Here is a 23,948-nt window from a genome sequence, read left to right on the forward strand (position 1 = left end):
TGTTCTTGCTCTTCCCAAATTGTACTATGGGGTCAGTTAAAAACTTTCTCTATTTTTGACATATAAGAAAAATCCAAAACTCATAATCTCCTCCTTACAACTATAGCTCGCTGAATGGCCGAGTAATCCCTCTGATTCACAGTAATTCCCACACATCCTCAGCCAAGTTATATTGCCCACCAGTGTAAGATTCTTCACTAAGATGGTACCCTACACTTCATTCCATTCTGTTAAGTGGTTTGTTCTTAAAAAAAAGTATGAAGGAGGTTACCTTTTCTAGTGTTTGGCTGAAAAAGGAGTCTCTCCTCAGATGCAGTCAGCAAAAGGTCAGGGAAGATAATTTTACCTGGCACTCTTCCACCACATCTAGATACCTGGTTTTAGTGCTACTGCTAATTGAAGAAATCTGAGCGCTGCTTGTCCATTCTCTGCTTGTGCTGGGTATGAGGTAGAAAAGGATAAGGAAGAAAAGAGCTGCTCTTTTACCCACAAGCCTTCGCACACCTGGAAGGAACTCAGTTTGTTACACGGAAAGCTGTCACCTGTTTTAAAATGCAGATGATGATTAATTATCTGGAGGCTGTTAAGACCAGTTATTGGTCAGTTAAACTTTCATTTGTTTCCAGAACCCCAATCATTATGAATAATTTATAAAGCCCCCCCCCCAAAAAAGTTAGCCACTCTAGAGATGTTTGGAAAATGAGAAAAGTCCCTTGCCCGTGGGCTTGCAGTGTAGTAGATGTGATGTAAAAACAATCTGAAGAAAAAGTAAATTCAGGTTCCACTTCTTAAAGTAACAAAAAAAAGTTACCTAAGTGTTATTCTGGAGATTGGTTGGAATGGCAACTGAGGAGGCTGTTCTGGGAGAGGAGGAACCAAAATGGCTGTTGATCCCAGCCAGGCCAGTAGTGGAGATTCTAGTGTCTCTCCCTCCCTCTGCTGCAGCCAGGTGGAAATGGATTTAGTTGGACACCCTAGTGAGGTCATTGAAGGAAGTGGAAGCTATCATACACATCATTAGGTATTCTTTGTTAGAAGTAAAGGCTGCCTCCACTATTTTCTCTCTCCATTTATTCCCCTATTTTAGTAGCACAGTAGAATCAAAATTGCCCCAAAAGCAAACCTATGTGCTCTCCTTATCTTACAAACTTGCCAATTAAAATTGCCCCCTTGCAAATTAATCACCTAAAGGTTTGTGTTGATTGATCTTAACAGATTTGAACTCATAGCCTTGGTCTTCAGTCAAGCTGAAGGCAATCCATCCATTTCTTGGTGGATGGTAGTTCAGCCTTTCTTTGGAAATGTTTGAGGAAACATTTCACGACTTTCTCTGTCAACTGTTCATTTGATGAATCACTATTAAGGGTGTCTTAAGTGCAAGCATCCTTAGAAATGCAGTCATGCCACGGAAAGAGGAGGGATGGGGGGGAGCTGAATAGGGTACCATCCTTGATACTCTGGAGCTTGGCCTTAACAGCTCTTGAGGGCTTCTATCAAAAGTAATAAATACACTGAGGGTAGAGACACACTTAGTGTTCTGCCAGTTCCAGTGTGTCTCTACTTCTCTTTGCTGAAAATGAGGGCACATGATGCTAGTTAAACCCTGCCCCTTTTATTGTAAAACCTTGGGATCAGCTTTTTTAAATTCAACTTCAAAGAGATTTTGCAACTGATCAGCAGATCAATCAGTTGCCCCTCCAAATGTGTCCAATGGAAACACTTTGCTGTAGGTGACTAGTGTGCCCACAGCCTGAGTCTCTAGCTTGATGTTCTGAGCTGTTGGCATATGAAAACAACAGCTTAGTCTTGCACATTGCAGCAGGAAGCCTGATTCTGGGTTGATCTCTCTTCCTTCCCTTTCCAGCTTCAAGAATTTGTTTTCCTCCATAAGGGTAAGCTGATTTTCTGGATCATATCTCTGTACCTTCCCCCCTTACCCTTTTGTGACATTTCTGTGTGCTTAAAAAAATGAGGGAGCCGAGTCAGACATTACATTAGACCAGAGCTTGGAAAAGTTACTTTTTTGAACTACAACTCCCATCAGCCCAATCCAGTGGCCATGCTGGCTGGGGCTGATGGGAGTTGTAGTTCAAAAAAAGTAACCTCTCCAAGTTCTGCATTAGACATGAACCAGAGTGAATAAAGGAAGAAGGAACTCTGGGAAAGTCAGGTTTGAAAGTGCAAATAGGTGCATTTAGGTGTATTTTTGAAGGGCTAAAAGTAAAGCTGGGTCAAGCACAGGGCAGGTGGGTTGTGCTTGATATTGGGGAGCAGGAAATGGATTAAAGTTCTTTAAGGAAGTTCAAACTGCCTATCTAAATTCTGCTGAATAGTAGAACGTGGGCTTCCGTGGACTAGGCGGGAACAGGGTGCTGCATTTGCTGTTGCTGGGGGCTTTGCCATTCTTGGGGGCAATACATTTTTCAGTAAGTGGCTGATTGGAAATGATTTCTCCAGCCATGTTAGTTTGAATAGCTCTAGGGGGCATCTGGCCTCCTGTCTGCAGAGAGGAACGGGGTGAGCTTGGGAAATGACTCACCTGCAGCGGTCCTGACAATAACAGGATATGTGCCTGAGTTCATTTACAGCATGGCTAAGTGGGGCCTTCGTAAGACTTATCAATTGGACCTGTAGGAAGAATTGCTAACTCATCCATCACTGCACAGTTTTGCTGTTCTTGCCCAGAAAGATGACAACTTACAGATAGGTAGATGAGCAGAGCAGTCAGGTGTGAACGGTTTTGTGTGTGTGCTTGAATTCCAATACATTTCTGCTTCTTATTTTTTAATAAGTGAGTTTCTATCCTTTATAGAGGTAATCTGAAAAGATGTCTGCAACGTCTGCTGGCGTTTCTGGTATTTTAGAGAGGGGCACCCTGCAATTTACATGATGCTGGCAACCTCTGTCTTCTTTATGGCCCCCAAGTCATATTATAATTAAACTCCTTTGGTTGCTTCTTCTTCCCTTGATGCTGCCACCTTTCAGGCATTTGGGGAAGGTTGAGTTGAAGATCTGATCCCTCCTGCTGCTGGGATTGCTGTTTTGTGATATCTACTGATTTAACGGTCTTATGTAATGCTGCATGTTTTTATATTTTAATGTATTTGTTATTCTTTAATTTAATTCATCTGAATTCAACCCTGGAAACCTTTGGGTTGAAGGTGGGTTAAAAATGGAATGAACAAAGAAACAATGGGATATATGCAGTGCTAGTCCTACTCTGAGTAGACACATTGAAATATATATAAAATATTGCTTCTCACCAAGAAATGTCAGATTGTGTAAATTTATTTATATTACTGAATTTGCAGTATGCTCTTATGCGCTGTTTTATGGTCTCTTTTTCTAAATATTTTTACTCATGTTTGTAGAATACAAACAAACAATAACCAGTAAAAACAATCCAAACAAAGGTATACAAAAACCCCAAATAGAGTCTTTCCTTGGATAGATTCATTTTTGTTAGTTGATTCCTTCCACAAGAAGCCATGGAAATGAAGATGGACCATGTCACTTCAAAGTCGCTTTTTTGTCCTCTTGCAGTTTTTAGTCCATCAGTGAGTTTTTCTGCCAGTGCTATTTGCCAGGCATTGGTATGCCACCTGTTTTCCAGTGTTGCCTGACTGTCTTACTTGCATAACATGGATGTGGAGTCACAGTGCAGTGAGCCTTGTGTTGTGAAACTGCATCCATTTCTGGGAAAGGCAGCAGCTCTACAAGGATTGCCTATGGAGCTGGGGTGGGGAGAGGGATTCTGGATGCGTGCCTGGGCAGTAAGTGACATGCAAAGGCTCCCAAAGACTGCCTTCAGAGATGCCAGACAAGTGCCAGTTTATTACGCTGCTTCTGGTGGGCAAAGTGTGTGACAACAGCCCTGATTAGAGCTGGCAACAGGAAAAATTAATGGAAAGCAAGTGGAAGTGTAGCACCAGAGGGCACTGCTTGGATCATTTCGAAGTGGCAAACCCAGTCAGGCCATTGTTCCTGCTGGTTGTTCTGACGCATCCCCACCGCTGCCCTATGTCAAGATGACAGACAGAAGTAGGAGGGATTGTATGAAGTACTGGGTGGGGGGAGTTCTGTATAATGATATCGGAATATGGGACAAAATCACAGTTGTCTCCTGACTTAAAAAAGCTTTAGTGAAGCATCTACTTTAATTGTTTCAATTTAAATTAATCCTAGCAGCCTCATACCTGGTGTTGCTCAGGAATTCTAAGAAACCAAAAAAATAAGTGCCGTTTGAAACGTTCAATCCATCATCTTCATTCAAAGTGGCATTCAATTGTATCCAAACATAGGTGAAAAATCTGCTCCTTGATCTTGGGAACTGTTGTGCAAAATTTGGTTACAAAACCTTAAGAGGTGTCCAAATGCATAGCAAACAACTTTCCCAAATATATAGTAGATGTATACTATCAAACCTCAGAAAGGCACCTATATTGAGATTTTGAAAGGAAGGTGAGAGAACTTAACATGTAATCATCTTTTTAAAGCCATTTTCCTTGTCTTACCTTTTACAGTTATGTTGGAATCAAAATCATCTCAAAAAAATAAACAGCCTCGCTGGTTTTTAAAGGTTGGTGTCCAGTGATGAATAAACGAAGGTCTTAGGCTGCAGTCCTAACCTAACTTCCCTGGGAGTAAACCCCAGTGAATTCAATAGGACTTACTTCTGAGCAGACATAGTTTGGCTTGTGCTATAAGGCTGCAGTCCTAACCTAACTTACCTAGAAGTAAGCCCCATTGAATTCACTGGAGATTACTTCTCGGTAGGCATGCATATAATTGCACTGCAAAGCTTTATAAAGGGGGGCCTAAGCATAAGGTCTGTTTATGTGCTGGGAACCAGATCTGCTGGGTGTTATTCCTGGAACAGAGGTGATGAAATGGGTATGGACACTTAGATGAGGCCTCCAGCATTGGTATAAGTGTGTTGTGCAAAATAAATGAAGGTTCTTGTATCAAGAAGGCACAAAAAGTTGCAGTATGATTTATCAAATCCACTAATGACTATATATTAAATGATGTTTTTATAAACATTTTCCCATTCGAAGTTTTCCTGGGCTTCTAAAGCCTGATTCACGCCACCATTTTTAATGTGACTCAAACCATCTTTCAAAGACTTTCCAAAATGTAGTGAGCCACAATCCCCACATGCATTAAGAGACGTTCATAAGGCTGATGGCCATGTGAAATAACAATAGTCTAGCAGACAGTAGAAGGGGGGCAAAGGATAACAGAGAGATACAAGGAAGTGCAGGAGACCCGGTAGCTCCTAGGGACTGAATAGTAGCCTTGAGAGAATATCTGGCCAGACATTGTTGTGAAATCCTGTCCAGCGAGGGGACAGAAACCCTCCTGAACTTCATTCTGGATTCTGAAAGTTCTCCTGCTTTCCAAACATTCCTTTGCGCCCACTAGGTTTGATTAAGTTGCAGTTTCATTTTTTGAAATTGGAAAGCTCAGTTTCTCGAGGTGCTATGCTGCATGTTTGTGGCATGAAATTGTGAATGCCATGCAGCTTTGCCCTTTTGAGTCCCCTCAGTGGTGACACTGAACGCCAGAAATAGACAGCAGTGTTTAATCCATGAAAGTGTTGATGAGGCAAGCTATTACAATGTGAAAAGAAATCTTTAGGGGCCACTGGCAGGCATCTTCCAAATAGGAATGAGCTAAGTTCAGGAAAAGCTTTGAAGTCTGGTAGCTCAGCCACCCCCTATCCTCACGAAGCTACCCCTCCTCTGAACAGTTTGTGTGCTAAGAAATCTGGCGGTCTGTTGGAATATCCTTTTGGATAGTTCCAAGTGCAGCATCTTTTCAAACAGCCCAAAATGAAGGGCTATGGAGGGAAAGGTGGCTCCAGTGCGAGGATTGCTGCTGCTGCTGCATTAACATCTTCAGTGCTGGGTTGGAAGTACACACCTGCATTGAGCAGTTTGTGGGGTCAGGTATTACAGGAGACTTGCCAATAATGGAATAATCAGCCTCCACTGGTAGCTTATCATGGCTGACACCCCCACTTCCTAGCTTGCCAAGTTGATGCCTGACACGCAGTTGGACTCGGGGGGGGGGGAAGCGGGTCAGGGCTTGGGAGAGGAACGTGGATCAGGGCTCCACACATAGCTTCTTGTTTGTGCTACCCCCCAAAAAAAGCTTCATTGCCTTGCTGTCATGTTAGTGTGGAACATAAAACCCACTGGCTAATAACTTTGTATGGGGTGCTTATGTGCTTGGAAATTGAGCCGTAAGAACGTAGGAAGCTGCCTTAAATTGAGTCAAACCATTGGTCCATCTAGCTCAGTATTGTCTGCACTGATTGGCAGTGGCTGTCCAGGGTTTCAGGCAAGGTTTTCTCCAAGTGCATCCTGGAGATTCCGAAGATTGAACTTGGGTCCTTCTGCATAAAAGGGAGATGTTCTACCGCTGAGTTATGGCCCTTCCCCTGAGTCTGAAAATGAAAATGGACTGCCTTCAAGTCGATTCTGACTTATGAATAGGGTTTTCATGGTAAGCAGTATTCAGGAGTGGTTTACCATTGCCTCCCTCTGAGGCTGAGAGGCAGTGACTGGCCCAAGGTCACCCAGTGAGCATCATGGCTGTGTGGGGATTCGAACCCTGGTCTCCCAGGTCATAGTCCAACACTCTAACCACTACACCACACTGGTTCCCCTGAGTCTAGGGTGAGGGTAACATTGCACCGCACTGGGGGCGGGGGGAGCGGCTTGGGATCAAATATAAGATGTTTAAAATTCAACGGCTCACTTTTTTTCCTTACCCCTGCTTGTTAATGCCTATATGTAGATATCCTACACAAGTCCATAGAGGTGGTTTCCCTTCAAGTAAGCATCAGCCGTCGCCAAAGGGAGGTGTGAGTCACTAAGTTGTCTTTTTTCAAGATAATATGCATTTGATATTTATCACTTCTGTTGTTCTGTCAGTGCAGTAGAACTTGCTATGTTCCACCGTTCCTATATATTTCGGTAGTGATTGTGGAGGAAAAGAAGCACTTTGCCTCCTTAGACTCTTATTGGACAATAGAAATCAGGGGTACAATCTCAATTGTATTGTGTTGCCACCCTATTATTGAATTGTAGGATTTCTAATCCTCTTCTTTTCTAGAGTCTGGTATATATAGCTCTTACAAATGCATATAAAATATCCTTTAAAATTAGACACACTTAAAGCCCTTGTATCCATAAAGAGCCCATGCCTAGGCCAAACACCTGCCTAGATCTGCAGTGCTTGCAAGAGCCTTGGCCATTTTTCTTTTTTAATTTCACTTATCACATGTGTATTCTGCCCTTCCTGCAAAAAGCTCAGGTCAGTATGCATGGGGTTGTCTCAGTTCCTCCTTGCATCAGCCCTGTGAGGTAGGCTAGGCTGAGAGAATGATTTTTACATGGAAGTAGTTAAGAGAATCAGGTAACCTAAGCCAGGCCTGTATACTACTTTTGATTCGCCAAGTCAAATGCAGCCCACCCCCCATGTATTGTAGGCTCTAGGTCCTGGTAATCCTTCACCCTCCTCTTTTTTGCAATCCCAGGCAGGTAGTAAAAGTGAGAGGGTTACCGAGCCCCTGATGGGCTGCCATATGTAGCAGATGGGCTGCATTTGGCTTAGTTGGCTGCAAGTCATTTTGAAGGCCTGGGCTTAAGAGATGGATGGGACTGGAAGGTGAGTGTCCTGTGAGGTATGCAAGATCCATATCTAAATGAAGTTGTGTCTCCCTTGAGAAGGAGCCGTGTGTGATTCAGAACAGAGTGCTCCAACCTTTAGTGTGGCAGCACCTACCCTGTGGAATTCCCTCCCCTTGAATATTAGACAGGCGCCATCTCTGCTATCTGCGTCTGCAGGGAGCCATCCAGCGGAGCTGTTTCGAGTGGTCAGGGGTCTTTTACATTCTGACCCCCAAGAGGGTAATACAGACCACTCTTCAGCCCGCTGTCAAGAATTTGCACGGCACTTTACGGATAAAATCACTCAGATTCGCTCCGACTTGGACGCTATAGTTGATACAGTCTCAGGGATGTAACTCTGGCTCCTGCTTGCCCAGTAATAATGGATTCTTTTCAATTTGTACAGCCCGAGGATGTGGTCAGGACCCTTAGAGAAGTGAGAGCCACCACATGTCTGATAGACCCTTGCCCCTCCTGGCTCATTAAAAGTGCCAGAGGGGGACTGGCCGAGTGGGTGAGGGGAGTGGTCAGTGCCTCCCTACAACAAGGCAGAGTTCCAATGTGCCTAAAGGAGGCTGTTGTAAGGCCGTTGCTGAAAAAGCTCTCCCTGGATCCCTCTATAATGGATAATTATCGGCCAGTGTCCAACATTCCATTTCTGGGCAAGTTAATAGAGCATCTGGTGGCCTCCCAGCTCCAGAGATTCCTGGATGAAACGGATTATCTGGATCCATTTCAGTCTGGTTTCAGGCCTGGTTATGGGACGGAGACGGCTTTGGTTGCCTTGGTGGATGACCTACGCAGAGAACTGGACAGGGGAGTGTGTCCCTGTTGGTTCTTTTGGACCTCTCAGCAGCTTTCGCTACCATCAACCATGGTATCCTTCTGGGCCGCCTTACCGGGATGGGACTTGGGGGCACTGTTTTACAGTGGCTCCGTTCCTTCCTGGAGGGGCGTACCCAGAAGGTGGTGCTGGGGGACTCCTGTTCGACTCCTTGGCTGTTGGCCTCAGGGTTCAGTTCTGTCCCCCATGCTATTCAACATCTACATGAAACCGCTGGGAGAGGTTGTCCAGGGGTTTGGGGTTCGGTGCCATCAGTATGCTGATGACACCCAACTCTGTTTATCCTTTCCACCTAACGCCAAGGAAGCTGTCTTGGTTCTGAACCGGTGCCTGGCATCAGTGATGGATTGGATGAGGGTGAACCAACTGAAGCTTAATCCAGACAAGACAGAGGTGCTCCTGGTCAGTCGAAAGGCAGATCAGGGAATAGGGATTCAGCCTGTGCTGGATGGGGTTACACTCTCCCTGAAGACACAGGTTCTCAGTTTGGGTGTGCTCCTGGACTCAGCCTTAAATTTGGAGGTCCAGGTGTCTGCAGTGGCCAGGAGGGCTTTTGCACAGCTGAGACTAGTGCGCCAACTGCGCCCATTCCTGGAGACGCCTGATCTGGCTACGGTGACACATGCCTTAGTTACATCCCGTTTAGATTACTGTAACGCGCTCTACGTGGGGCTGCCTCTGAAGACTGCTTGGAAGCTTCAGTTGGTACAACTAACTGCAGCCAGAATGTTAACTGGGGCTGGTTACAGGGATCATACAACCCCCCTGTTACAACAGCTCCACTGGCTCCCAGTTTGCTTCCAGGCACAATTCAAAGTGCTGGTTATGACCTATAAAGCCCTATACGGTCTAGGTCCAGGCTATCTGTCAGACCGTATCTCCCTATATGAGCCTGCCCGGGCCCTGAGATCCTCAGGAAAGGCCCTTCTCTCAGTCCCAACACCTTCACAAGAACGATTGGTGGGGATGCGGGATGGGGCCTTTTCAGTGGCTGCCCCAGGCTTTGGAACTCCCTTCTGAGGAAGGCAAGAATGGCCCCCTCCCTACTGTCCTTTTGTCAGCAGGTAAAGACCTTTTTATTCCGACAGGCCTTTGGAATAGAAGATGTTTAAGGATAGCGTTTAAGAGGTGTGTGGTATTGTTTTACTGCCTTAATTGCACTATTTTTAAACTGTTTTTTGAATAATTTTAAGTGTATAAAAGTTTTAATGTTGTATATACTTTAATTCAATTTTAAATGCAGGGTTTTGTATGTTTTTATTATATGTATTCATTTTTATTTGTAAGCCGCCCTGAGTTTCAGCTTTGGAAAAAGGGCGGGGTAAAAATAAAGATGATGATGATGATAATATCTTTTCAGCACCTTTTGAAGACTTTCCTCTTTCAACAAGCCTTTTAAGTTGAGACCTATCCCAGTTTGCATCTGTGTTAGAATTGCTTGTTAATATGTTTTTTAATAATGTTTTAACCCTTTTTAAAAGATGTTTTTAAAGCTTTTTTAAAAATGTTTTTAACGTTTTGTTTTAATGTATTTTAAGATCTGTTTTAAAGTGTTTTTAGCGCTTCTGTTTGCCGCCCTGGGCTCATGCTGGGAGGAAGGGTGGGATATAAATCAAATAATAAATAAATAAATAAACAAACAAACAAACAAATCTTTGAAGATAGGAGGTTTGTTCTGAGGGCAGAACTGGAAGTCCCCTAGATGAACAGCCCCCTCTAGTATGCCCACCTTAATGTGGTGAGGGGGTTTCAGAGTGTTGAAGAAGCTAAGAGCAATGCCATCAGGGGTCTAGACTAAGAGGCTAGACTCCTAGCAGGGGCACCCAAGGTGGAATGGTCAAAGCTGAGACAACAAACAAAGGGCTCATCCAGACGACTGTATAATGTGTGACATGATCGCTTTGTGTATTCATTATTTTTCGGTCATCCATATGACATTGCGCTCTTTTGCGCATTTCTGTACGGTTAAATCCGCAGTTCCATTACCGCAAAAAATGCGATTTGCTTTTTTAAATCAGGAATCATCCGCTGTGCCTTCAGGCATTCGGATGGAATACCACGGACTTAACAGCTGTGGGTGTGTGATAGGCGGTTCTTGGGCGGTTCCCCATACCTCTTCCCTCATTCTCAGCCAATCACGTATTTCCATTTTTGCGCATGTGTGCGAATGTCTGGCGAAAGCCCGGGAAAACAGAACCAATCAGAGCAATGGTGTGGTGTGGCAACTTCTACTGCGCAGATGCAAATATCTGCAGTTGCGCGGAAGCAGCAAGAGCAGTTTATTTTTAGCCAGCCTGCGAACTGGGCGGCCGCTCTGGGTGAGATCTGCAATTGTGGTTGTGTGTAAAGCCCCCCTTTTCCTGGCTGCTCTAACTCAAGTGCGGCTGGTTGGTGCGGGGAGCTCACTTTGCTCTTTCCGCCTCACTCGGAGACAGAAAGACACGCACAGGTGCACATACAGGGGAGAAAAGGAGAGCCTGGCACTTTGCAAAGGGCCACGGGAAGGAAAGGGAGAAGGAGGGATGGGTGAAGGCAACGGAGCATCACGTTTTGCCCAAAGTGAGAGAGAATGTGGAGGAGCTGGGAGCCGCCGCCGAGCGCTGCACTCTAGAAAAGCTCCTAGACATGACACGTCATTACCTGCGTTTCTGGAGAAATAAGTGGAATTGCCAGCCGTGTGTATCTCCAGAAACATTAATATGCATAAAGTAGAAAAGCATACAGTTGGTTTTGCAAAATATCGCAAATACAGCATGACCCAGGGGCGTAATTGCTCTTCGTTGCAAAGGGGCTCCCGCCCTCGCAGCCCTTCTGAAACTGACATGCTGCCAGCTGCCTGAGGAGGAGATGGGGCGACAGGCTGCCCCTCGTGCCCCGCAGGGCTCCCCTTTCCCTCCTGACACCTCTCCAAGGGCTCCCCCGCAGCAGGTCACTTCAGGGAGGCTCGGGAAGGGGGCCTCCCCCTTCTCCGTCTCTCCCTGGACCAACTCAGTGCGGATAGCAGCCACAAACGGGGTTCGGCTGCCTTTTTTGCCCTTCGGAGCACCCTGCTTTCACGAGCGGCTCCCCTTTGGCACCCCTTTGCTTTGGGTGGCTTCCCCTGTCGTCCTCAGCACCCCCATGCCCCTCAAACACTGCCCCATGGAGGCCTCCCGTTCCTCCATAGGCTCCTCCGTGATCTTGTCAATTTCACCGCCGACCAGCTGGCTTTGCTGGCTGGCTGCTGCTGTGGCTGCCTCCAAACAATGCTCGGGGGGGGGATTTCGCTCAGACAGAGAGGAGAGGGGGGAGAGGCTCTTCTGCCGTTCTTGTCATTTGCTGCGTGAGGGGGCTGAATCGCTGCGAGTGGCTCCCTCGCCCCCCTCTCTTCCCCAATCCCTAGAAGGAGCATTTACAATCGGAAGTGATGGGGCACTGGATGGGGATCCACCCACAGCGCTGCCCACTTCCTTCCTAGACATGACACGCAGTTCTGGAGAAATAAGTAGAATTGCCAGCCGTGTATCTCCAGAATGTTTTCTATGCATAAAGGCAAAAACACATACATACGTTTTCGTGTAATATCGCAAATACAAGCAAATAGAAGCAAATGAAAATACAGGAATTACTGGCATATAAGCACCTGGAGACACACACACACACCCGCCCTGCTCCAGAGGGGCCAGCAGCAAGGAACTCCATTATAGCCACAGGAAATTCAAACTTTCGTGCTCTTACATTCAAGTGCATGCGCGTTATTGTGCTTCGTTGCAAAGGGGGAGAGGAGCAAATGTCATATTTTGCGGACCAATTGGCTGATAGGGGGTTATTTTACAGGCGGGGCTGGGAAAGAGCGAAAAGAATGTACGGGTCTTCCCGCTGCGTGTGCGGGCGCAAAAAAAATGGGTTTTTTTAATCGGGAAAGAGCAAACAGGCAAAGTGAGGACTGTCAGATGACAAACCAGATATGGAAAACATAGATAATTCCTCTCCTTTTGGATGAGGCCTAAGATGCATCCAAACTCAGAGGAAGGCAATGGTAAACCACCTCTGAATACCTCTTACCATGAAAACCCTATGAACAGAGTATCCAAAATGCAACACGAGATAGTGCTGGAAGATGAGACCACCAGGTCAGAAGGCACTCACTGAGCTACTGGGGAAGAACAAAGGACAAGTACGAGTAGCGCTGTGACTAATGACGCAGCTGGGTCAAAGCCGAAAGGAAGCCCAGAGGCTGATGCGCACAGATGCGAAAGGAGACTCCGGAGTTGTATGACACACACAATAGGAACATGGAATGTGAGAAGCATGAACCAGGGAAAGTTAGAAATTGTCAAGCAAGAAATGGAACATATCAACATTACAATACTTGGCGTGAGCGAACTAAAATGGATGGGAATGGGACATTTTCAATCAGGCAACTACAAAATATTTTATGCAGGAAATGAGAAATTAAGAAGAAATGGGGTTGCTTTAATAGTGAGAAGTGATGTAGCAAGAGCAATTAGGAGCTACCACCCAAGGTCTGAGCGAGTGGTATCAATGCGATTAAATGGGAAACCTATCAACATAACCATCATCCAAGTCTATGCTCCGATGGCAAACGCAGAAGAAGAGGAATTGGAGAGATTTTACGCAGAAGTACAGGAAGAAATTGATCACACACCAAAACAAGATGTGCTGATAATGATGGGGGATTGGAATGCAAAAGTAGGGAACAGAGAAGAATTAGGAATGGTGGGGAAATGGGGCCTAGGAGACAGAAATGAAGCAGGAGAAAGACTTACTGAATTCTGTGAAGCCAATAATTTGTTTCTTGCGAACACATTTTTTGAGCAACTGAAAATACACGTGGATATCACCAAATGGTCAATATAGGAATCAAATTGATTATATAGTTGGTAGCAGAAGATAGAGAAGTTCCATACTTTCTGCAAAAACAAGACCAGGAGCAGACTGTGGTACAGATCATGAACTGGTCGTATCGAAAATCAGAGTAAAGCTAAAGAAGAACAAAGCAATCATAATGCACATTCATTAAGCAAAATGGAGACAATAGTCAAGAAATCAGAAGAAGGCTAGGACTGGGGAGGGCAGCTGTGAGAGAACTAGGAAAGGTCCTCAAATGCAAAGATGTATCACTGAACACTAAAGTCAGGATCATTCAGACCATGGTATTCCCGATCTCTATGTATGGATGTGAAAGTTGGACAATGAAAAAGACGGATAAGAGAAAAATCAACTCATTTGAAATGTGGTGTTGGAGGAGAGCTTTGTGGATACCATGGACTGCGAAAAAGACAAATAATTGGGTGTTAGAACAAATTAAACCAGAACTATCACTAGAAGCTAAAAGGATGAAACTGAGGGTATCATACTTTGGACACATCATGAGAAGACATGATTCACTAGAAAAGACAATAATGCTGGGAAAAACAGAAGGGAGTAGAAAATGAGGAAGGCCAAACAAGAGATGGATTGATTCCATACAGGAAGCCACAGAACTGAACTTACAAGATTTGAACAGGGTGGTTCATGACAAATGCTATTGGAGGTCACTGATTGATAGGGTTGCCATAAGTCATAATCGACTTGAAGGCACATAACAACAACAAAAGTTGAACAGAGGGCAATAGCTACTAGAAACAGCTGGAGGGGCTGTAGCTCCTTCCCTTTCCCACCTTCTTACTGAATCTTCAGACAGGATGAACCATGCTTTCCGCAGCACCTGCTATCTGCCTATGTGTGTGTTCGCACACATGCCCAATTTTTCTCTCAGTACAAAGACTCTTTAAATATTTAAGCAGCAGCAAGACTGCTCGTGCTCTTTAATAAATCATAGTGACCTGAAACTGTTGCCTTGCCTAAGGGGAGCTCCAGAGTAAGGCTGCTAACCGTGCTGCTGGTCATAGCAAGATGTCTGGGACAGAAAGGGAGGAGTGCAGGGAAAATAGTGAGTTGAGAGAGCTTTGGTACTGGGGCAACTAGGAGAAGCCCTTTGAAACAATGCACACACACCCCAGATAGGTTTGCTGTGTCCCCTTTGCATCATGCTGTATTCTTAAGCCCAGCTATCTTGCCTCAAGGCTTAACACATGGGCCTGATTAACTTGTCATTGCCTTCCTCCTCCATAAGAATATAGCTCCGTAGTCCTGGTTTCTCCTGAGACTTTAATGTATTTATTTATTATTTAATTTGTATCCCGCCCTTCCTCCCAGCAGGAGCCCAGGGCGGCAAACAAAGCGCTAAAAACACTTTAAAACATCATAAAAACAGATCTTAAAATACATTGTGTATTAAAATACAGTGTGGTGTAGTGGTTAAGGTGTTGAACTACGACCTGGGAGACCAGGGTTCGAATCCCCACACAGCCATGCAGCGCACTGGGTGACCTTGGGCCAGTCACTGCCTCTCAGCCTCAGAGGAAGGCAATGGTAAACCACCTCTGGATACCACTTACCATGAAACCCTATTCATAAGGTCGCCCATAAGTCGGAATCGACTTGAAGGCAGTACATTTACATTTAAAATACATTAAAACAAAACAGCATTAAAAACAACTTTAAAAAATGGTTAAAAACATTATTAAAAAACATATTAAGCAATTCTAACACAGACGCAGACTGGGATAGGTCTCAACCTAAAAGGCTTGTTGAAAGTCTTCAAAAGGCGCCAAAAAGATAGCAGAGATGGTGCCTGCCTAATATTCAAGAGGAGGGAATTCCACAGGGTAGGTGCTGCCACACTAAAGTTCTGTTTCCTATATTGTGCAGAATGAACCTCCTGATAAGATGGTATCTGCAGGAGCCCCTCACCTCACCTGCAGAGCGCAGTGATCGACTGGGTATATAAGGGGTAAGACGGTCTTTCAGGTATCCTGGTCTCAAGCTGTATAGGGCTTTGTACACCAAAACTAGAACCTTGAACTTGGCCCGGTAGCAAATGGACAGCCAGTGCAATTCTTTCAGCAGCAGGGTGACATGTTGGTGATACCCTGCCCCAGTGAGCAGTCTCACCACCGCATTTTGCACCAGCTGGAGGTTACCAGTGTGTGGACAACAGTTGTCAAGCTATCCCCGTCCAGAAACGTCCGCAGCTGTCTCACCAGCTGAAGTTGGTAAAAGGCGCTCCTAGCCACTGAGGTCACCTGGGCCTCTAGCGACAAAGATGGATCCAGGAGTACCCCCAGGCTACGGACCTGCTCTTTCAGAGGGAGTACGACCCCATCCAAAGCAGGCAACTGACCAATTATCCGAACTCGGGAACCACCAACCCACAGCGCCTCTGTCTTGCTAGGATTCAGTTTAGTGGTCCTCATCCAGCCCACCACCGAGTCCAGGCAGCAGTCCAGGGCTTGCACGGCCTCTCCCAATTCAGGTGTTATGGAGAAATACAGCTGGATATCATCAGCATACTGCTGACACCTCGCCCCGAAGCTCCTGATGACTGTTCCCAAGGACTTCATATAGATCAGTGATTCTCTAATGGTGCGCTGGGGCACACTGGTGTGCCGCAAGAGGTGGCTAGGTGTGCCGCGAATATTATGAAAGTATATTATTATTAAGTTATTTTTATTCATAGTTTAAATATATTAATGTATTTTTAATTTTGTACACGAAGTGTGCCAGAAATTTTTTATATGTTTTACAGTGCGCCGCGAACCAAAAAAGTTTGAGAACCACTGATATAGATGTAAAACAGCATGGAGGACAAGATGGTACCCTGCAGCACCCCACAGTACAGCTGCCAGGGGGCCAAAAGACAATCACCCAATGCTATACTCCGAAAGCAACCCTGGAGATAGGATCGGAACCACTGTAAAACAGTGCCTCCAATACCCATCTCGCCAAGTTGGCTCAGAAGGATACTATGGTCAATGGTATCAAAAGCCGCTGAGAGATCAAGTAAGAACAACAGGGTCGCACTCCCCCTGTCCTTCTCCCGATAAAGGTCATCCATCAGGGCGACCAAGGCCGCTTCAGTCCCATAACCAGGCCTGAACCCAGACTGGAACGGGTCAAGATAATCTGTTTCATCCAAGAGTACTTGCAGTTGCTGCGCCACAACCCTCTCAATCACCTTCCCTAAGAAGGGGGTATTTGCCACCGGTTGGTAGTTGTCACAAACCAGTGGTTCCAGGGTGGGCTTTTTCAGGAGTGGTCGGATCACCGACTCTTTCAAGGCAGCCGGAACTACTCCCTCCCGCAATGATGTATTGACCACACCCTGGATCCACTCAGTCAGACCCCCTCGGCAAGCTTTAATAAGCCAAGAAGGGCAAGGGTCGAGAGGACACGTTGCTGGCCGCATCATCGCAAGCACCTTGTCCACATTATCAGGCCGCATCAACTGAAACCTTTCCCAAGAAGTTGCAGCAGACATTGCACTGGACACCTCATTGGGGACTACAGTAGATGTGGATGGGGCATCAAGATTGCTATGGAGGCGAGCAACTTTACCCTCCAAGTGCCTTGCAAACAATTCACAGTGGGCCTCCGAAGGGTCTAAGACTCCATTTTCTGGAGATGATGTCAACAGACCCCTGACAATAGAGAAAAGCTCCACTGGATGCCTACTTGAGGATACGATGGAGGCAGAGAAGTGGGCCTTCTTCGCCGCCATCACCGCCACACAGTAGGCATGATTATGATGTTTTACTCGTGCCCGATTCACAGCAAGTCTTTTGCCACTTGCGCTCTAGCCGTCGTCCAGCCTGTTTCATTGCCTTTAGCTCACTGGTATACCAAGGTGCAAGCCGGGCTCCACAGTGCCGGAGAGGGTCCTCGGGGGCAACCATGTCAAGAACCCGATGCACCTCACTGTTCCACAGCGTGACAAGGGCTTCAACAGGGTCACCTGCTCTATCTACTGGGAACTCCCCCAGGGCATTCAGGAATCCTGTGGATTCCATTAGGTTCCAGGGGCAGACCATCTTAATCTTTCCACCACCCCTGCAGGGAAGGATCGGAGCCATAAGTCTAAACTTCACCAGAACGTGATCTGACCATGACAATGGGGTGACATCCACCCCCCCCATCTTCAGACCCCCCCTTCCTCCATCTGGAGCAAAAACTAAGTCGAGGGTGTGCCCTGCCCTTTGTGTTCAGCCAATAACAATTTGAGACAGCCCCATGGTCGTCGTGGAGAAGTTCTGTAGACCACAGCAACTCCTCTCCCCTGTCCCTGCACTGCAGCCTGTGCTGGTGTTGCACCGAATATCCAGGTGGGCAAAGTTGGGTCAGATCAACTCCTCCATGCTCACCCACCCAGGTCTCGGTAATGCACACCAAATTGGCACCTTCATCCACAATCAAGTCATGAATGAGAGTGGTCTTATTGTGTACCGATCTGGCGTTAAACAACAACACACACAGGCCAGTGGGCACAGCAGATGAGCAACGAGGAACCCATCCATGAGAGGAGTGGCAGCAAGGAACAAGGTGCAGATAACCTTGCCTTCGCCTTCAGTGGTAATTCACCACATCCCCATAATAATAATATAATAATAATAATAAATTTTATTTGTTGGTCGCCTATCTGTCCAGGTTAGTGGACACCCTAGGCGACTTACAATAATAGAGAGCAGTACATAATACACAATATAATATACAAGCAAACACAATCATAATCAATTTAAAACCAATTTCTATTTAAAACCTTATAAAATTAATCCTCCCCAATCCCATAGGCCCGCCTGAATAGCCAGGTTTTTAAGGCTTGGCGAAAACCCATCAGGGAGGAGCATGTCTGAGATCGAAAGGGAGGGAGTTCCAGAGGGTGGGGGCCACAACAGAGAATGCCCTCTCTCTGGTCCGCACCAGCCTAGCTGTTTTAACCGGTGGGACCGAGAGAAGGTCTTGCGAGGCTGATCTTGTCAGGCGGCATAATTGGTGATTCTGGAGGCGCTCCTTCAGATAGACTGGGCCGAAACCATGGCTATATTTCCCTCTGCCCATAATCACGGAAATTGGAGTGGCATCACCCATGTTCGTATTCCTAAACACCTAATATGGGCCCAACATGAGCCCACCAACAAAGCCTGCCGGAGCAAATTATCCCAGTAGCCCTCTGCGAGGATTGGGAACAGTCACACCCATTCAAACTTTTTCACACAGGGCCCATCTACTCCCCCTCCTGTCTCACACCCAGGGAGGGCCAGCCTTCTGCCAGTTACAGACTCTCACTCTGAAGGCATCTGGCGACTTTCTCCTATCATTCAATTCACTGCACAGGCTCCCACCCTGTGCAGGAACTACACATGCACCAGACGCCCTCCCCACCACCAGTCTCATCTAGATGGTTTAACAGAGAACACATTAGAAAAATAAGAAAACATAATAGAAAGGGGTAGCGCCCTCAGGACTCCCTGGTGTCGCCCCTTCGGTGGCAACCCCGGCAGCGGCGGACCCGCCACCCAAGGGCAGCTGGGCTTTTATTCCTCCTGGCCCAGCCAGCAGCTGTTGCAAGACACTGCAAGATTAACTGCAGCCTCTCTCTGGAGCAAGGGCAAAGCAGGGGGTCCCACTCCTTGCAGCACTTACCAGGGATTTCAGCTGTCTGGACAGACAGCAGCCCAAAGGAGTTAGTAGCAAGCACCCAGATGCCAGATATTCACTCCCAGGACAGGTCTTCTTCAGTCCCCTAGTGCTGCAGCTGTTAATCTTGGGCTATAGATGATTTCTAGGGGCCTAAGAATATGTGAAGCGTTGGCTGCCTCTGAGCATGTCCAGTGTGCCTTTCCTTCATCACTGTGTTATCTGCACCCAGAGCCCACATGGCTGTGATGTAATGAGCAGCGTTTGCAGATCAGTAGGTCTTATCAGTGGGTTAGCAGCCAGCATGTCCTATGGGAACTGGGTCCACCAACAATCCCCTGCAGTCTTTAGCCTTCCACAGAATGGGGTGGCATGTGAAGCGTTATGTGAAGCGTTATGTGAAGCGTTGGCTGCCTCTGAGCATGTCCAGTGTGCCTTTCCTTCATCACTGTGTTATCTGCACCCAGAGCCCACATGGCTGTGATGTAATGAGCAGCGTTTGCAGATCAGTAGGTCTTATCAGTGGGTTAGCAGCCAGCATGTCCTATGGGAACTGGGTCCACCAACAATCCCCTGCAGTCTTTAGCCTTCCACAGAATGGGGTGGCATGATAGTTCTGTGAACCACCTCTGCTGTTTATCAGCACACATATGTGCGCACACACAGAGGTGGCAGGGCTCACAATTGTGCCACTCTACCGCCCGAGCAGGAATAGGCAATGCTAAACGATGTTTGGAAAGGCTGCTGATCCAGACCAGGCAGTGCTGCCTGCCTGCCTTCCCGCCACCAGGCAAGAAAGGTGCCCTCACAAATCTTTTCTCCTTGTGTATCTCCCAAGCCAATAAAAATTGAATTGTCCCAGTTCTGCTACTGAAACCGGGGGGGGGGAGAATTCATTGCAAATATAGCTCCCTGGATGTGAAAGAGAGGAGGGGCGCCTGTTCTCTTGACGCTTGCTGTGACTCAGCCTGAACCAGTAAGTAGGCGAAGGAATAAGGAGGCCCTATCTGCGCAGGGGGGGGGGGGAGAGGAGAGTGTGGTGGCATGGAGCAGGGAGGCTCTAGGTGCTGAGGCTGGTCCTCTGACCAACTCGACGTCTTCCTGCCACCACTGCAATTCAGTGTAGATCAATAGGCAGGCATATCTGTGGATGTCCATCTGCATCCATATGGTTCCAAGGAAGCAATAAAAAGGATTTGGGATGTGTGTAGGCAGCCTGGAGTGCTGCTGGGGAATTTGCTCATTTGAAGACTGCTCTTACCCAGCACTTCATCCGTCACAGCCCCATCGCCTGAAACTGGGCAAAAGGGGTATCCAAGCAACAGCCTAATGTGATCTCAACTCTGCTGTTTTTCTTAGCTCTCTGAAATGTCCTTACATGCAAGCCTTCTCCTTCCCCCCCCCTTCCATTTTGGTGTGTGTAGGGATGGGGAGACTGAACCCAAAATTTCAGTGCACAAAGAGTCTGTTGACATGACATGGAAAACGCAAACTGCCCCAATAGGCTGGAAGTACAAGTCCATGCTAATATCTGCTAGCAAAATGAGTATGTCTCTCAGCCAGGAGGTTTCCCCATTCCTGTGGGTCCTTGCCAGATTGGGTGGTGGATAGGATATGCCACCTTTCAATTCCATTGAAAACTAGGCACAGCTTCTCCTAAACTGGAAATGGTGTGTGGTCTCTGGTTTGAAGTAACTTTCTCATATTTTCCTAGTTCAAATCTGCCATGTAGTTCTGGGTCTCTCTCTCTTACAATATGGGGGTAATAATCCCCTACTCCACAGGATTATCAAGATTATGTGCTATATAAATACATGCATTTTTTTAACTACATGAACTCATCTGCTACATTGGAGGAGGGACTACAGATGAGCAAAGCAGAATCTTAAGCACCGTTAAATTGTCCTGGCTCCCTAAAATCATGTTCAAGGCTTAGTAAACTGGGCTGAGCATCAGAATCCATTTTCAGTGTCAAAGTTCAGCAGTTAGTTTAGTCCAATACCAGAAAATTCCAGGTGCTAAATCTAGAGTTGTTACTCCCCTCCTGCAAAAATGTCCTGCCTAGGTTAGAACTGTTTTTGTCTAGCATTGATTGGAATCTAGATTGGATCTAGTTTGATTGGAAAAGAAGTCCTCTAAGCATGCACTGTTCCATTCCCCAGTGTCATAGCAGTGGGCTTCCACGTACCTGGGGCCAGGAAGCACAGGGGGAATGCTTTTTGAAAGGCATGAGCCTCTGCACCTTCTCTCCCTGAAATAAAGCCGTGGTTGTGCTGCTGGCTTCCAAACCTGGCAAGGCCGAAGAATGTTCTCTTTTGCTATGCTGAGCCTTTTGAGTGGAGCATTGTATAGCCTTGTCTCTAGCTTTAGTGCTGTGTCTGCCTCTCCCCTCTGAAGAATGTTGGCCTCCTCTTGTTTTGGTACTGAAGAAGCTGCTGGGGGGCATCTGTGTCTCCAAAAGAGTTCTGTGCCTCTGTTTGGGTGAATGATGCCAGGCAGATCCTGACCCCTTTGTAGCTCGAAGGGCAGGCTAGACACAAACTGAGTTGAGTCTAAGGGTTGGGGGCAGATGTCTGCGTTCATGTCTGGGTAGCTGAGGAGGGTTCACTGTTGCCTGGATGTTTAGAGACAGCCACATAACAAGCAACTTGGGAACAAGGATTCTTGCTCTGGGACATTTCAGTGAAAGACTCCAACCTGCATGCACAAACACGCAGGCCTAGCGGAGAGAGCTGTTGAATTACATGCTTAGCTACACACGTACGTACGCACACAAACACTCTCTCTCTCTCTCTCCTCTGTCTCCATAAGTGCATTTTACAAAAATCAGTGTGACTGTCTCCTCTTTCCACTTGCACAGCTTAGGTTATTGGCAGCATTGTTGACTCTTCTTCATTTTTCCAGGCTCTGCTGAATGGCTTGGGACTTAAGAAGTGCTATAGAACAATCTTTCTCAACCTGGTGCCTTCCAGATGTTTTGGATTACAACTGCAATCAGCCCCAGCCAGCACAACTGCTGTAGTCCAAAACATCTGGAGGGCTCTAGGATGAGAGACAATGCCATACAGCAATTTATGTGGCATGGGACCAGGCCCACTGCTGAACACAGAAGCTGCGTCTACATACAGATGTTAAGTCATTTTTGTCGAATGAAAAATTGGAAATTTGGAAGAATACTGGAAAAGGAGCCTATGAAATAATTTTTGCTCTTGGAATAAATATGCTTATTAAGACAAGGTTTTACTTGTTCAAAATGCATATTATGAAGATTTTATGTAAGTATTACATAATTAGGGAATTATTAGGGAATAATTCTTGTGTATACTATAGACATATACAACACTTGCATCAAAGATGCATTTCTTCACCTACGATGCTGCCATCTCCATCATACAGGGCCCTTGTTTTCTTGTGAATTGCTGCTTGTCTTCTTCTGAAGATCCTGGATCTAATTTAGAGTTACTAGAAGCAAGTATCCTGCATGTGCTGTCATTTTGCTTGTCCAAAACTAAAGGTACAATCCTGTAGAGTAGCACATTTATCTGGGCATAAGCCTCATTGAACTCAGTGGGGCTTGCTTCTGAATAGACAGGTATAGGATTGCACTGTAAGTCATTGATACTTTCAGTTGTATCCAACACTGCACTTGTGGGATTCCACTCACAGATGGACTTCTTTCTCATCTCTCCTCTCCCCATGCACCTTCAAAATTTGCTCCAGAGGATCCTTCAACCTTCTGAAGCAGTTTTTGAGGGAGGGCATGCGTAGGTCACTGGGGGTTTGAGAAGGAAGGCTACCAGGAAAGATCTGCTCTAGCAGAACAGCAGCATTGGATATGACCCATAAGGCTGCAATCCTTCATGTATTTTCCTGGGAGTAAGCACCACAAAACAGAATGGTCTTACTTCTGAGTAAACAGGTATAGGCTTTCTCTGTAAATTTCATAAATATGCTGAACAGTACAATACTATATATGGTAACTAAACTGTAAATGGTACATCTTCTTTGTAAGCTGTCTTGAGGGCCTTTGGCCGAAAGGCAGGGTATAAATAATAATATTAATAATACATTTTATAATTTTAAGCAGTAAAATAGTTTAGGTTTGGTAAGAAAGTAAGTATTGTATGTCTTTTAATTTTCCCCAAAATGTCAGACTTTTGGGGGGCTGGGGGGGGAGCGTTTTCCAATCTACATACCCTCTAGTTCAAAACCACTTCTTGGGCTCTTGTTTGTTAATTATGTTCAATAAAAAGTAAAGCTATGCAAGATTTTTTTGCGTGCCTAACAAAATTGCTACCTGCATGTTTTTGAAATGAGAGTTCAGATTTGTACGTACTCTGGCGGCCAAAAAATTTCCTTGAAGTACATACACACCCCCTTCCTTCTCAGTATCAAACATAGTTGAAATAACCAGAGTGTGAGAAGGAGAGATGGAATTTTCCACACCCACCTGTCCAGACGCCTCCATGCTTTACTTCTTAACCTCTTGCCCTGCTGTGAATTTGAAGGTTTTGTGCCTGGCCTCTCTCAGAGAGCACTGTCTTCTTAAACTGATGTATAGCAAGGCAAGGAGATGACTGCCACCATCTGTGTTGCGAATGGAGGCAGATGAACAACTGGAGTTGAATACAGCAGAAATGACATAAAGACAAGCCTTGCCGTAAGGATGGAAATGACATGGCTTTGATGGGAAATGATTGCTGGTTCCAAAGAAAAATAGAATCTGTTATCATTTTTGTTCTATGTATTATTACTTGTTTTATTGTTGTTTATATTTGGTTTTCATGTTTTTATTTATAATTTTATTATGTAAGCAATTTTGAGACAGGTGTAAAAAGGACAAATAAAGATATAATAGTGGTAGTAGTAGTAGTAAATGTAATTTTTATAGGGCAGCAAATGCCATA

At 45.9% G+C, this 23,948-nt stretch overlaps 1 protein-coding gene across 2 annotated transcripts in view; it reads left to right on the plus strand.

Annotated features, from left to right (window-relative positions):
* Window positions 1-23,948, plus strand: part of NDUFB11 (NADH:ubiquinone oxidoreductase subunit B11) — a 59,459-nt gene that overhangs the window by 19,365 nt on the left and 16,146 nt on the right. The gene's annotated exons all lie outside the window — the stretch shown is intronic.

The sequence above is a fragment of the Rhineura floridana genome, chromosome 3 (assembly GCF_030035675.1).
Source record: "Rhineura floridana isolate rRhiFlo1 chromosome 3, rRhiFlo1.hap2, whole genome shotgun sequence".
NCBI lineage: Eukaryota > Metazoa > Chordata > Lepidosauria > Squamata > Rhineuridae > Rhineura > Rhineura floridana.